The sequence below is a fragment of the Astyanax mexicanus genome, chromosome 20 (genome assembly GCF_023375975.1).
Source record: "Astyanax mexicanus isolate ESR-SI-001 chromosome 20, AstMex3_surface, whole genome shotgun sequence".
Lineage (NCBI taxonomy): Eukaryota > Metazoa > Chordata > Actinopteri > Characiformes > Acestrorhamphidae > Astyanax > Astyanax mexicanus.
The window spans coordinates 35911972-35927032 of record NC_064427.1 but is presented as its reverse complement, the minus strand read 5'-3'; positions in this window follow the sequence as shown (position 1 = coordinate 35927032).

Sequence of the window (15061 nt, the reverse complement as noted above, 5' to 3'; positions counted from 1 at the left end):
TCTGCAGCAGGACAATGATCTGAACCCACCAGCATGGCCACCATGGAATTGCTCAAAAAAAAAAAAAAAAAAAAAAAAAAATATATATATATATATATATATATATATATATATATATATATATAAGGTTTTGGAGTGACCTAGTCAAAGTCTGATTGGGATGCTGTGGCATGATCATAAACAGGCTATTCATAAATATAATTAATTGCAAAATCCTTGGTTAATCGCAAACGCTTGGTTGCAGTTGTTGGCCCAAGTATTGGCCCCCAGTTATTAGGTTTAGGTTAGGAGGCAAATTCACAAATTTTGTTCACCTAGGTCCAGCCTGGTTTAAATATATTTTTTTAGATCATCAATGCCCTACGTCCACATACGAGGACATTGCATTTCTGGTTCTCTGAACCATAATACCTAATTTTGTAAAACGTTGACCATCTAATGGTCACTAGACAACATTACACTCAGTTGAGTGAAAACAAGATGGCAGGAATCCCAGTCAAAAGTTTCTACAGCCAGTTCAGACAGAAACAGGGGATAGTTAAATTCCCTCAAGCATGGTGCTAAGATTAAATAATCAACTGCTCAGGATGGGCACAGTGCATGATGGGCGGGGCATCTATGTGGTGGAAAAATTAAATAACTTCTAAAATGCAATGGTGTCTTATTACATTGGGTTTTACTGTTAAACAAGATATGTCCAGATTTTATTTTTTTAGTGGTTTTTTGCACCAGGAGTAAAGGCATAAAGTTATCCAAAAGCAGTGTGTAAGACTGGTGGAGGAGAACATGATGCCAAGATGCATAAAAAACTGTGATTAAAAACCAGTGTCACATATTAGCCTGTCTGTCCTGTGTTTTTCCCTCTTTTGGTTTTCTGTGCTCCTGCCCTGTTTTCCTGTCTTGTGTTTCCAGCCATGTGCTTTTTTGAGCACATGGCATTGTTTTGTTATTGTTCTGTCTCCACCCTAGCCCCGCCCTAGCCCAGCCCTAGCCATTAGTGTTGTCACCTTGTGTCTTGTTTGTAACCCCGCCCCCTCATTACCTGTCTTCACCCTGCTTGTGTATAAATAGCCTCTTGTATGAGTGTTGCCTTGCGGAGTCTTTTGTATCTTTGCTGTCTGTATATCCAAGTTTTGTATTTTGTGAATTTATGGTCCCTGAATCCAGGTCTGTTTTGTTAATTCAGTAAGTGTACCTATTTTATTTTGTGTCCCTAGTGTTCTAGTTATTCAGTGTTTTGTTTGTTTAGTCATACTTAGTTTTGTTCTATTCAATATTCTACTTCTAAGGGTTTATTTCTTTATTTATGCGATACCCATGTTTGTTTTCTGTTTGTTTTCATTTATCTTGTTTATTAAAAATACTTGTAATATATCTGCACTTACGTCCACCCTCTCATTCGTAACAACCAGAGTTATTCCACCAAATATTGATTTCTGAACTTGTTTTCTTTGCATTATTTGAGGTCTGAAAGCTCTGCATCTCTATTTCCAAAAACCACATTTTGTCATGAGCACATGCGAGAACTAATCGCACGCAAGGACCAACACACGTGAGAACCAGCAATGCCATGCATGCACTACGTTATTTCCAAAAAGGACATTAAGAAACAAGCAATAAGAGTCTCTACTATGCTGATTTGTACCGACAAAAGAAAGAAGAAAAAGGAAAGAATATGGATGAAAAGATGAATAAAAGGCACGTGGTCAGCAGGGACTGTCTGTTCTACACAGAGTGTGGGAGGTTTGTTTTATAAATGAACATGTACTTGTCTATAGGTTGCCACTGTTTTTCATCTGTCCATTGCTTTCCACATAGATATAATCAATCATTATATTTCACCATTGCAGTCACAATGACATCTCAAATTTGTGTTATGAGATACTTGTGGTCCTGACTCCCAGTCACCCACTGGGTCAGATATTTAGCATGCTGAAAATTTGCCGGGCATCTTCAACCGGTCAGCGATCACTCGGTGAGCGTCTTTCAGTAGTTCACATTACAGGACTGAGCGAGCGCTAAGTGATCCCTGATTTGCCTCCGAGCTGCTTTTTTGTCTGTGATCAATGAAACATTTTTTGGTGACTGAAAAACTGGGCTCAAATCATGTAAATGGAACCTGGCATTAAAGCACTGGATGAAAGAAGGATAACAAAGTATATACAGTCATATGAAAAAGTTTGGGCACCCCTATTAATCTTAATCATTTTTAGTTCTAAATATTTGGGTGTTTGCAACAGCCATTTCAGTTTGATATATCTAATAACTGATGGACACAGTAATATTTCAGGACTGAAATGTGGTTTATTGTATTAATTTGAATACTCCTTTTTACTTTTTACTACCTTACTTTTACTTACCTGACTTACTGAAGCACAAAATTGGTTTGGTAACCTCATTGAGCATTGAACTTCATAGCCAGGTGTATCCAATCATGAGAAAAGGTATTTAAGGTGGCCAATTGCAAGTTGTTCTCCTATTTGAATCTCCTCTGAAGAGTGGCATCATGGGCTCATCAAAACAACTCTCAAATGATCTAAAAACAAAGATTGTTCAACATAGTTGTTCAGGGGAAGGATACAAAAAGTTGTCTCAGAGATTTAACCTGTCAGTTTCCACTGTGAGGAACACAGTAAGGAAATGGAAGACCACAGGGACAGTTCTTGTTAAGCCCAGAAGTGGCAGGCCAAGAAAAATATCAGAAAGGCAGAGAAGAAGAATGGTGAGAACAGTCAAGGACAATCCACAGACCACCTCCAAAGAGCTGCAGCATCATCTTGCTGCAGATGGTGTCACTGTGCATCGGTCAACAATACAGCGCACTTTGCACAAGGAGAAGCTGTATGGGAGAGTGATGCGAAAGAAGCCATTTCTGCAAGCACGCCACAAACAGAGTCGCCTGAGGTATGCAAAAGCAATGATTAAAATTAATGGGGTGCCCAAACTTTTTCATATGACTGTAGATAAACGGATAAAGGACTGTAGTCTGATATATCTGCATAGAGCTATTGGCTTAATAGCAATTAATACATTAATTCACTTAATAAAAAATCAATACATTGTATTAAAGTAGCGAGATTAAAATTGTCACACGGCGCTAAAGGCCTTCCCTTTCCTTCTACACCTGTGTCTACCAATGAGCTCATAGCTCTGGACTCCATTGTCCAGAATGCACCACACACTGATATTACTTACTTACTGATATCCTCACATGACTGATCACATGACACCTTTCAGACAACAAACAAAGAAAACTGAGTATTGATTTTACCTGTTGTCCTCACTATATATACCTCTGCGCTTCACTCACTCCCCGCCGAGTATTAGATCTGGTTCTGTCTGTCTATACAAAGCGTTTATCTTGCTCATGTATTGTTAATACTGTGTTTGACCCATTGTTTGCACATTTTTGTTGGTCTTGACCTTGCCTGTTTTTAACTACAATTTTGGATTTTCTTCATTAAATTTTTTTCATCCCTCACTGACCAGTCATGGCAAACATGCATTGTATTTAGACAAGTATAAAGTATTTATTAATATTGATTAGTTATTACTAAGTTAAATAATGCCTTAAATATACATATCAAACAGCGAAGTAATGTAACAGCTATAATGAATGGCTATGTTTAATTTAAAAGCATTGTTTATTTGCACTGTAGCATTTATTAATGCATACAGAATTATCCCAATCTTATTGTTTTCAGTTATTACAGACTATTGGATCATTCTGGGCCCTGTCATACACCATGCGCAAGGCATGTCGTGACGCACTGTGCTAGTTTCCCACCCTGTCAACAGTATATTTTCACGTCATGCACCCTCGCCGTTAAAATAGCGCTGGAGTTTAGAAATAAATCTACACTGATCCGGCATGGTGGTCTAAAAGTGAGGTGTTATCGTGTAAATATCTGGCATGTTTCTATGTTGGCGGCGGAAAACCAAAAACAGCTGCGCCACTGACCGATTAAAACCCTGGCAACAAGGAAAGTGCTCAGTGCTTGTACACCTTCACTTTATACACAAACACACGTACGTGCGTTTAACCATAATTTACCTGCTGGTGCACCTTCACAGTGTGAATACACAGGTCAGTATCCTCGTCTGAGAAGCACAGAAGAGCTGCACTGTTAAGATACGGATGTGCCAAAGTCATTGCACACCTGCTTCTTAGAGGCAATGACAAGTGAAACACTGACTGATTTATTTAATGTTACGCCCAAAACACACCAATGATTAATTAAGAGAATTACTACATACATTCTGCTCGTTTTGAGCTACGCAATGCATGCTTTTTGCATCCTCACCATATCAAAGACACGCCGACACGGCCTAAATCAGCCTGCGTGATGCGCAATTGACGTCTCGCCTCAAGATCGCTAAAATAGAGCCCTAGATGTTTCTGTATATTAGCATTTAGTGGTCATGAAGTGTGATTCAGTCCAATTATTAAAACTTTATGATTGAAAAAAGAGAGGAGAGTTATATTCATGTGATTATGTGATTTGTGTTGATCAGAAATGCACGTACACCTTCTGAGGATTCCATTTCACTTCAGTGCGTTCGTCAGTGATGCAATCTCAAAGCTTTACGCCCAATTCTCATTTCTGACTCACCCAGGCAGGCCGCACGTCAGTTGTCTCACAGGGTGCGTCACATATAATAGTCTGCATTTGAATGTAATTAAATGATAAAAGCCGTTGCAGATAAAAGCAAGCCTCTGAGGGGTTTGTGTGGGAGGGGGAAAGAAGCTGTTATTTTACAAACCGTGATTTTCATGTTATCTTAAATTGAGAGGCGAAGTATTACAACGTAAACCTGACCCGAATTGAGCACAAGGCCACTTTACCAGTCATGCCGAGGCTTAGTTGTGTCGTTAATTGTGCACTGTAAACCTAACTGCATTTCTTACTGAACTAATTAAGTTAACAAACCTAAATATTACAGAAACTTGGCATCACTTATGCTGATAAAGTCAAACTAACTCAAAAATTATGTATTGCCTTCTTGCACTTATAGCTGCTCTTTAAAAAGTGCTTGTTTTGATTTAGTGTAACTTAAATAATTTAGGGCAATCTGTTTCCTCAAATGAAATAAGTTAATGCTGTTTGACAGGAAGTGCCTCATGATCAGTTTCTCAAAGCACTTCATGATAATGGGAGTAAGTGCAATGGGATGGTAGTCATTGAGGTAGGACACTCAAGACTTCTTTGGCACATGGACGATAGTGGTCGTCTTGAAGCACGTCGGCACAACCGCAGTACTCAGAGAAATGTTGAAAATGTCTGTAAGAACATCTGTGAGTTGGTCTGCACATCCTCTGAGCACTTTGCCAGGTATGCTGTCTGGTCCTGGGGCTTTCTGTGGGTTAACTCTGAGTAGAGTTCTTCGCACATCAGCTGAGGACAGGCACAGTGCCTAGTAATTTGGAGGAGGTGTGGTCTTTCTTTGCTGTCCTGTAGTTCTGTGCTTCGAACTTTGCGTAGAAGGAGTTCAGTGCATCTGGAAGGGAGGCATCACTGTTACAGGCAGGTGGAGGTGTCTTGAGTGTCAGCAGTGTCCTGAAAGTGGGTGTGAATTTTCTTCGGGTAGGTGCGCTTTGCCTCTCTGATGCCCCGGGAGATTTAGCTGTTCTAAAGGCCTTGTCCCGGGTTCTTAGCAGCACACAAACCTCTGCAGTCATCCACGGCTTCTGGTTGGGCCGAGTTGTGATGATTTTGGAGACAGTAACATCATGAAACTGAATTTTAGTGAATCAGAGAAGCCAGAGGAGTTGTGGTAGAAACCTCCTGGATCACTGGCTGGTTGAACATTGGGTTGGATCCATTGAAAAATCCTCTTGGCCTCTTACATTCTTATTTGCTGAGTATCTGTGTCTTTCATCTTTCTGCCGTGGGCATCTATCAGTATCTCCCTCTCGATCTCTCAGCCCTCTCAGCGGGATGAGCTTATAATGATCCGGCACACACCCTCCCTCCACCTCCACTCTGCAACCATACGAAAGTCAAAAGAAAGACAGTGTCATTATAATCATTAGCGCTCTTATTCTGAGCCTGCCCTCATGGCTTCGGGTTGATGCAATCACTGAAAAGTGAGGAGTCGTATTTCACACACTGTCTCTCTCTCTTTTCTCCTCCTGAGTGACGAAGAGGAGTGAGAGAAAGGCTTCTGGGTTTCAAAGTCAAGCCGTAATGCTGGAGAGCTGGAGTTCTGGAGAGCTGGAGAGCGTTCTCAGGCCGTTTTAGGTGTTGACTCATTATCTCCCTGTGTGTGTCCGCATGCGGCCACACATTTGTTTCCTTCAGATCTTTAGACGGCAAACCTCACAACTTGAAAAGACCATGTTTGCGCAACTCCACTGCCCATCTTCAATCAGACTTCAGCCCACAAAGCTGAGCTGAGTACGATCCTGCTCGGCTTAGTGAATAAAAAAGCTTGCCGAAAGAGATATGCGATGGCTTTATCGGCCTTAGCAACTTATCGCTTGATAAAAAGATCTTCTTCAAAGTCACCAGTAACGTGCACATGCACGCCTCAAAGGTACCAGAAGTTATAAGCAGCTTTTAGTTCTCTAAATTGAAGACAACTGGGAAAAAAATGCAATTCCAGTTATGCTTTTAACTCCAGAGAAGTGGAAACTGTGTAAAACAGAATGCAATGTCTTTCTGTTTTCTCACTTAGAACATTTAGAAATGAAACGAGTACACTCTAACAATCCCACAGTGCACAGTAATATGTATTTTATTTATTTATTTATTTAATTTAGTTCCTTTGTTTTGTGACCTCCTGGATGAGTTGCCCATGCCCTCTTGGACTAATTTCAGCATGCCACTCACTCCCTTAATTCAGTGGAAATGGTGTAAAAGTCGAAGTTTCACATACTTTTTTTCACTCAAAAATATGTACTATTGGATCATTTTCCTCAAAAAATAAATAACCAAGTATAATATCCCTCGTCTCATTTGTTTAACTTTCCCTTGATCTACTTTTAGGATATTTTAGAAAATCCGTGGATGTTTTAGCTCATATTTAAACAGAAATATAGCACATTTTAAAGGCTTTACTAACTTTTAAGCACCGCTATACATAGTTTTCTAGAGCTTTAAAGAAACTCAAGTTTTGCTGCAACTGCATAAACTTTATAATTAGTTCCTAAACGCTCTTAGAAGTTTTGAAATGCTTATGGAATGCAGGTCAAAACCTGTCACGCTTGTAAGGGCCAGCTTTAGCCCTGTAGTCTAATGTGTAAGCCATTAGCCATTAAATCTGCCCGCAGCATTAAAGGTAACCTCAGCAAAAGCGGTTCACGACCCGTTCTAGCAGGCCTGCAGACGAAAACGCATCTCCTCATTTCCCTACACACACTGCGCAGGGTTCACTGCTGCAACAGAGGAGGAATTCAGGAGGAAGGACAGAGGAGAGAGAGAGGATGACTAATTGAGGGCAGGTCAGATCAAATGAACCTGAATCTGAATCTGAAACTCCTCTGATTCATTTGCTTCAAAGTGACCTCAGACAAATGGAGCAGAGGACATGAGAGCATCACCGCTCACGATAATCTGTTACATCACAGAACGCTCCAACACACACACACACACACACACACACACACACACACACACACATACAGATATACAGTAATAACACACTGCCAGCAAACTATACACATCTCAGTTTCTCAATCAGTTTCTCTGATTTTGCTATTTATTGGTAGATGTTTGATTAAAATGAACATTGTTGTTTTATTCTACAAACTACAGACAACATTGATGCCAGAATCCAAATTAAAATATTGTCATTTAGAACATCTATTTGCAGAAAATAAGAAATGACTGAAATAACAAAAAAAAAAAACATTCATATTCATAAAGTTTTAAGAGTTCAGAAATCAATATTTGGTGGAATAACCCTGGTTTTTGATCATAGTTTTTAAGCATCTTGGCATCATGTTGTCCTCCACCAGTCTTACACACTGCTTTTGGATAACTTTATGCTGCTTTACTCCTGGTGCAAAAATTCAAGCAGTTCAGTTTGGTTTGATGGCTTGTGATCATCCATCTTCCTCTTAATTATATTCTAGAGGTTTTCAGTTTGGTAAAATCAAACAACTCATCATTTTTAAGTGGTCTCATTTTTCATGAGCTGTACATGCACAGACATATACACACACTATATGTGTATAAAGTGTATAAAACACATGCAGACTGCTTCTACAAACAGTAATAAAAGAATGGTTCGCTCTTAGAAGCTCAGTGTGTTACAGTATGGTGCTGTTATCGTCACGCCTGCCTCAGCTCATTCTGCTGCTCCTGATGCTCCCGGTGAGTCTGAGAGGGAGTTTCTTACAAAAGACTACAAACCCCAGAATGCTATGGAATACAAACGTGGTGACGTCACTGATCACATGCGAGACCTCACCGGAATGATAATTTGGTGCACCTGGACTTTGGCCTACTTAAGTACGCTGTTTTCCAATGTCCCTCGTCGAGTATTGCCTTTGTGCGTACAAAGCATTATTTCTTTACCTTATATCTCTGTATTTTTCCATGTTTTTTTGTATTTTTGACCTTTTGTTGGATTATCCTTTGGTTTTCTTGCTGGTTTGACCCTTGCTTGGACTTTACGATTTAGGATTACCTCTGATGTCAGTGTTGTTTAACTGGTTCTCGACCTGAATTGCTGGTACTGTATGTGGGTTTTTAGTCTCTGGCCCTTGTTGTTCTTATACATACAGTACAGGCCAAAATTTCGGACACACCTTCTCATCCAATGCGTTTTCTTTATTTTCATGACTATTTACATTGTAGATTCTCACTGAAGCATCAAATGAGCACATGTGGAGTTTTATGTACTTAATGAAAAATGAGCTGTCCTCCACAGTCACCGGACCTGAACCCTGAGCTGAGCTGGACCACAGAGTGAAGAAGGCAAAGGGGCAACAAGTGCTAATAAACACCTCTGGGAACTCCTTCCTTCCTTCAAGAAAACTGTTGGAAAACTTTTCATTTCAGGTGACCACCTCTTTAGTGAAGCTTATTGAGAGAATGATGCCAAGAGTGTGTAAAGCAGTAATCAGAGCAAAGGGCGGCTATTTTGAAGAAACTAGAATATAAAACATGTTTTTAGTTATTTCACCTTTTGTTGTTAAGTACATAAAACTCCACATGTGTTCATTCAGAGTTCTGATGCCTTCAGTGAGAATCTACAATGTAAATAGTCATGAAAAATTAAAGAAAACGCTTTGAAAAAGAGGTGTGTCCAAACTTTTGGCCTGTACTGTAGTTGAAAATAGTGTAAATAACTAAGTAACTCCTTTAGCTCCACATCGGCATTTTTCTTTGTCTTGCCTGGCCCTTCTGTTTATATACAGTTATAGGATGCCATCTGTGTTACAAGTCCAATTGCAACTACTACTAATCTGAATAAAATATTAAAAAATCAAAAACAAAAGAAATCTGTAGGGGGTGCTGTAAAAAAAACTATGCTACCACTTTAAAATAAGACTACCTTTATAAAGGGTTTATAAATGATTTACAATTAGTTTATTAATGGTTACTAATTAGGTTGTAAATGCCTTAAAAATCATTAATAATCAGTTTTAACACATACGTAGAAATAACAACAATATAGATGGCTGTGGGTTCACTATTTGGCAAAAAAAAACAGGTCATTGTTGCCCTTTCTAAGTATGTGTTATAACTGATTATAAATTATTTTTAAGGCATTTACAACCTAATTAGTAACCATTAATAAACTAACCGTAAAGTAAACCATTATAAACCCTTTATAAAGGTAGTCTTATTTTAAAGTGGTACCTAAACAACCTTTTTACAACACTGTATGATTATAAATCTGCCAAAAGGGCATTCCAGGACTGAAGTTGCAATGACAGGGACACCATTGTCTCGATTACAAGTCAGTGTACTATTATAACGATTTTAAAGCTGCTATTTTAAGAAGAAACTGTTACAAACTTACATTATGTTGCTTTAAAGCTAATGGCTGTTTTGGCTGTAAATGAGATTAATGAGTATCTTCTGACAGTAGAGTCCATTTAAATATAAGAAGGCAGGGTTCCAGAGCAATTACACTGCATTTACCTTATCACATATGACCTATTTGCAGAATATGCCAAGATGTTACACCTGTGAGTTACTCCTAAGTGTGTGTAGGTGTGTGTGTGTGTGTGTGTGTGTGTGTGCATGCATCTAAAGATCTAAAGAATAGCACCAAAATAACAGCTCGGAACAGAGCTTTGCCAAAAGTGGCACTTTCATTACAATGTGACAGCTCCTGTTCGCCCCTTCATCGATTTCCCGTTGATTAAATCAGTGGCAACTCTGTCTTGGTAGGTGTGTGTGTGTGTGTGTGTAGCTCGTGTGTGTGATTTTTTTTATCTGGCACGGTTGGTTTAAGTGAGTCATTACGATTTGGACCCGTGCTCACGGTGTTGTGCCAGCAGCTACGCGGTGCGTGATGAACAAGCTGGTTAAAAAAAGAAAAGCTCACTATGGAGGCCCCACTTCTCCTCCAATGTTATGACAGGCAGGACACCTCGCTTACCTCAGCGGCTGATCCTGCCTCTCCACAGCTCAGGTGTGGCCCACAGGTGACCGGTGCTGAGTCACAGATCAGCGTCTCTGAGTATTAGACTAACCCTGCCTGCTCCCCCACAGCGACTTCATGCCAACAAATATTTCTACTCACTCACTTTTTTACTTTCTTTACTTTTTAAAATACTATTCTGAACTTTCAGTCCACACAACAATTGTGTACAGAAGAGAACAGTAATTTAATGTGAAAAGAATTATACATTTGTGACATTTTTGTTTGTGACATGTTTTTCTTCTTTTTTTTGTGTGTGTGACATTCTTTTAACCTGTATCAAACTGTTTTTTTTTTTTTTTTGGCCTGCATTACAAAAAAAAGTTAGTTTCTGTTTTTGTTGTGTGTTTGTTTGTTTGTTTGTTTGTTTTCTTTTGTGAGTATATTAAGGGGGATTACAATTACAGGGATTTGGGGGAGGGTGCTGGGGGATGAAGAAAAGGGGATAATTGGGGGAAGATGAGATAACAGGAGAGAAAAAAAGGAAAAAAAAGTTTAAAAGTAAGACTGATAATAAGTAAATAAATAAATAAAAAATATAAAAAAAGAAAGAAAAAAAAGAAAGAAAAAGAAAAGTATATCTATCCATTTGTATGTTTTGATGACTAAACAGAGACATGAATGTGTGTGCTGATTGTGTCTGATTTTTGGTCCATTCATTTAATTTGTGTGTGTGTGTTTGTGCATGTATGTATATGTGGGTGTATGTGTATAGCGGGGCTCTTTGTTAGCTATTGCTGATCTTTTTTACTGTAGTATTTGAATTAGCAGTGTCCAGGCTGAGTCTGATTCAGTGGTTCTGATTGGTTGTGAGAGTGTTTCTAGGGAGAGATAGAACCTGTATCAAACTTTGCTTGCATTTGCATTTGCTACATTTGTTTCACCATAGGTTACAAAACAAGTTCTAAAGATTTTAAACGATTACTCAAGTAATTTGAGTTACTCAATAAAAAAAAAGATTGATTAATTTTCTGTGCCTCGAGGAATCGTTTATTTAATTTTAAAACCTAGAGCACAGAAAATTTAGCGCTGACTTTTAATATGAAACAGCGTGCTTAGCATTACGTCACCCACACACAGGAAGCAGGAAGTTTTTAGAGCGTTGAGCAGGTAAATTTAACTTATAACAAATCAATGACATTAAAATTTAAGTACTTTATTAACATAACAACAGTACTGATTATTAGGAATACTGTATAATGTGTGTGTGGTTAGTTTATTACAACGGAGACATATTCTAGACTTAATACAGGCTTTATGTAATCAGTAAAAACAGCGATGTGGAGGAAAGCAAATATGTTTTATCCGATTACTCGATTAATCGATTCGATTTTTCAGTAGAGTACTCAGTTACTAAAATAATCGATAGCTGCAGCCCTACTTTAGACCAATCCAAAATCAGTCAGATTGTGTTTAAATAGAGAAGATCCCATCAAGACCATCAAGAATTTAGTGAAAATAGAAAACAAATAAGCAAACGAGGAACTAAATTAACAAAGAAACATAAACAGGAGCAAAACATAAAACACAGAATATGAAACCCAGAGAAAACTGAGAGGAATAATCAGAACAAAAGAAACACAAGACCTGAATGATGTGAAAATGTACAACACTGGACGAGGAAGAGAGAAACAGAGGGACTATGGGAAAACAGGGATTAACAGGAAACAGGAAACACCTGCGGACTGGTAACAAGAGGGCGGAGCTACAAATGAACACAGGCGGGGGCGGAGACACAGAGTTAAACAAACACAAAAAGGACGTGAGACACAGAGACAGACAGGGAACAGGGCACTGACGTGACACATGCAACAAAGATCAAAGGTGTAATTGTCTATTGTTAAAAGTTAACTTCTAAGCAACTGAAGGCCTTTCTCACATTTGTTAAAGTTAATATTCATGAGTATTATGATTTGAGCCTGTTTCTCTACACCTGGGCAAGACAACAATGTTACTACCATGGCTAATAGAACAATTCTGAATTGCAAAAGAAAATTCTGAACTAATATTTATGCCAGAAAATCTGTCTGTGAGCTGATTCTCAAGACAGTGTGGGCCATGCAGCAAGACAATGACCCTACGGACAGTTTGCAGCAGGACCAAGTGAAAGTCCTGACCAGTTTAGTTGCATTTATTGCTTCAGATAGGGATTACACCAGATGCAAAGGTACAAAGAAAGCTTTTCTGGTCATACTGGCCAACGAGCCTGGTCAATCTTGGTACTACTGGTTGTTTAGCTTGGTCAGGTTGATGATGCTTTAATGAAAGATAGAACAGATAAATGTTGAAGTGCTATTTATACATAAATCTAAACAAATCTAAAGATTTTCCAAACTTTTAAACACGACTGTACATTTTTAAAGTTGAGTGTGTGTAGTCAAGACCCATGAAAAAGCCCTTCCTCCTTGTTTTCCTCTCACAAAACTTCTCCTGCTGCCTGGAAGACGGGGAATTAGGGAGCAATTATCGTCAACTGACTCTTTGCTAGACGCCTCTGGCCTGGGCTATTTGCTGTGCACTTTGGGGAGTGTTTGTTTTGCTCACTGGGATGGGGATTGCTTACTCAGCGTGTTCAGATAAGAGGAGTTGGTATCCCTTGTGGGCTCTGGAGTTCTTCTTTTTTTACATACAAAAAAAACATACTCATGAAACATGAATATGCACCCACACACACATATATCTTCATCATATTCTTTATTAGAAATACCATATCTGTTTCATTGCTCTATGTAACTGGTGTACAGACTGTAGTTTTATTTCATTTGGTCATACTGTGGCCATACTGTGTGTTTTTTGTCATCTAGTCAGATCAGTGGTTTCCAACCCAACAGTTGTTGACTTTTCCCTTTTTCGGAATTTAGCTGATGCTCTGATCCAGAGCCAGTTACTATAGGTTAGTCTTATTAACCCTTGTGTGGTGTTCGGGTCTGTGGGACCCGTTTTCATTTTTCATCAAATGATACTAAAACAATATTTTTTCTAACTCAAACTCATTGGCATTGGCTCATTTTTAGTGAAAAACATATATCAAAAAACATTTTCGATAAACACACACTGTACACCCCCCCCCCCCACACACACACATTTATATTACATACAGTATGTTTGGCCAGGGGCTAATAAACATTGCTTCATTTGTAAATTTGAAACTAAACACATTTTCTACTCATATCTTGAGTTTAATTCATTTTCTTTTACATTTTATTAAAAAAACTAATAAAAAAAGAGTAGCACTTTTTAAAAGAAATGTAACATAAGAAAGGTAAAGGGCAAATATTAACCATTTAAGCTGTTTCTATTGCTTGCAATTTAGGTGAAGCAAGCATGTGTAAAGCATTTTAATGTAAAATTGCTTAATTTTGCTGAATTAAATACAAGTAACAAAGTAAACGAGTAACAAAAATATGAACACCACACAAGGGTTAAAAGGGGTGGGTCTTCACAAGGACTCTTATTGGTGTAGCACAACATTGTGCAATTCTAGAACAGGAATTGAACCGCAGTCTCCCACATGATATAGTAGCTCACTGGCAGGTAGTGGTGTTATGGACTGCGCCACCCCAATCACCATCAATTGCTAATGCAACTGAGACAAGCAAAACAAAGATAAAGAAAATGTTTTAAACAGGGAATGTTACAAAGCAACCATTTTTTTTATTACCAACACCTAAACTTAACCTAACCCTTAAAACCCTAACCTTTACTATTTCATATGATTCCAGATAACTTTATGTTTTTATTACGTTCACTTCTACAGCCTAACTTTTTTTTTCACAAAAGAGGTCCTGCAGCTGACTGGTGGTCATTCCTTTTCTGGAAGCATACTCTGGTACACTATTCCAACAGGATACACGCTCATACGCACACTGCTGCCATCAAATAGCATGCCACGGCCAGCTGCATCCTCTTTGGAACAGAGTTGCAAGGGTAAGGGTGAAATCCTGCCCCTAAGAATTGGAACAACGCTTCACAGTTTCAACATTTGCCAATGAACAGTAAATAAAGAAAACTGCTTCAATACCAGACTACTAGCGGTTGTCCATAAGTGACCCTATCAGTCTAATGTGATAGCAGTGGAGCGCTGAAGAACAGTGAGAGATTCTCCTGATCTGGTAGTAGAAGGTAGTTAGTTAGAGGTGTTAGGAGAGTAAGTGCTCTTTGAAGAGCTCTGTCTTCAGGAGTTTATTAAAGATAGCGAGAGATTCTCCTGATCTGGTAGTAGAAGGTAGTTAGTTAGAGGTGTTAGGAGAGTAAGAGCTCTTTGAAGAGCTCAGTCTTCAGGAGTTTATTAAAGATAGTGAGAGATTCTCCTGATCTGGTAGTAGAAGGTAGTTAGTTAGAGGTGTTAGGAGAGTAAGTGCTCTTTGAAGAGCTCTGTCTTCAGGAGTTTATTAAAGATAGTGAGAGATTCTCCTGATCTGGTAGTGGAAGGTAGTTAGTTAGAGGTGTTAGGAGAGTA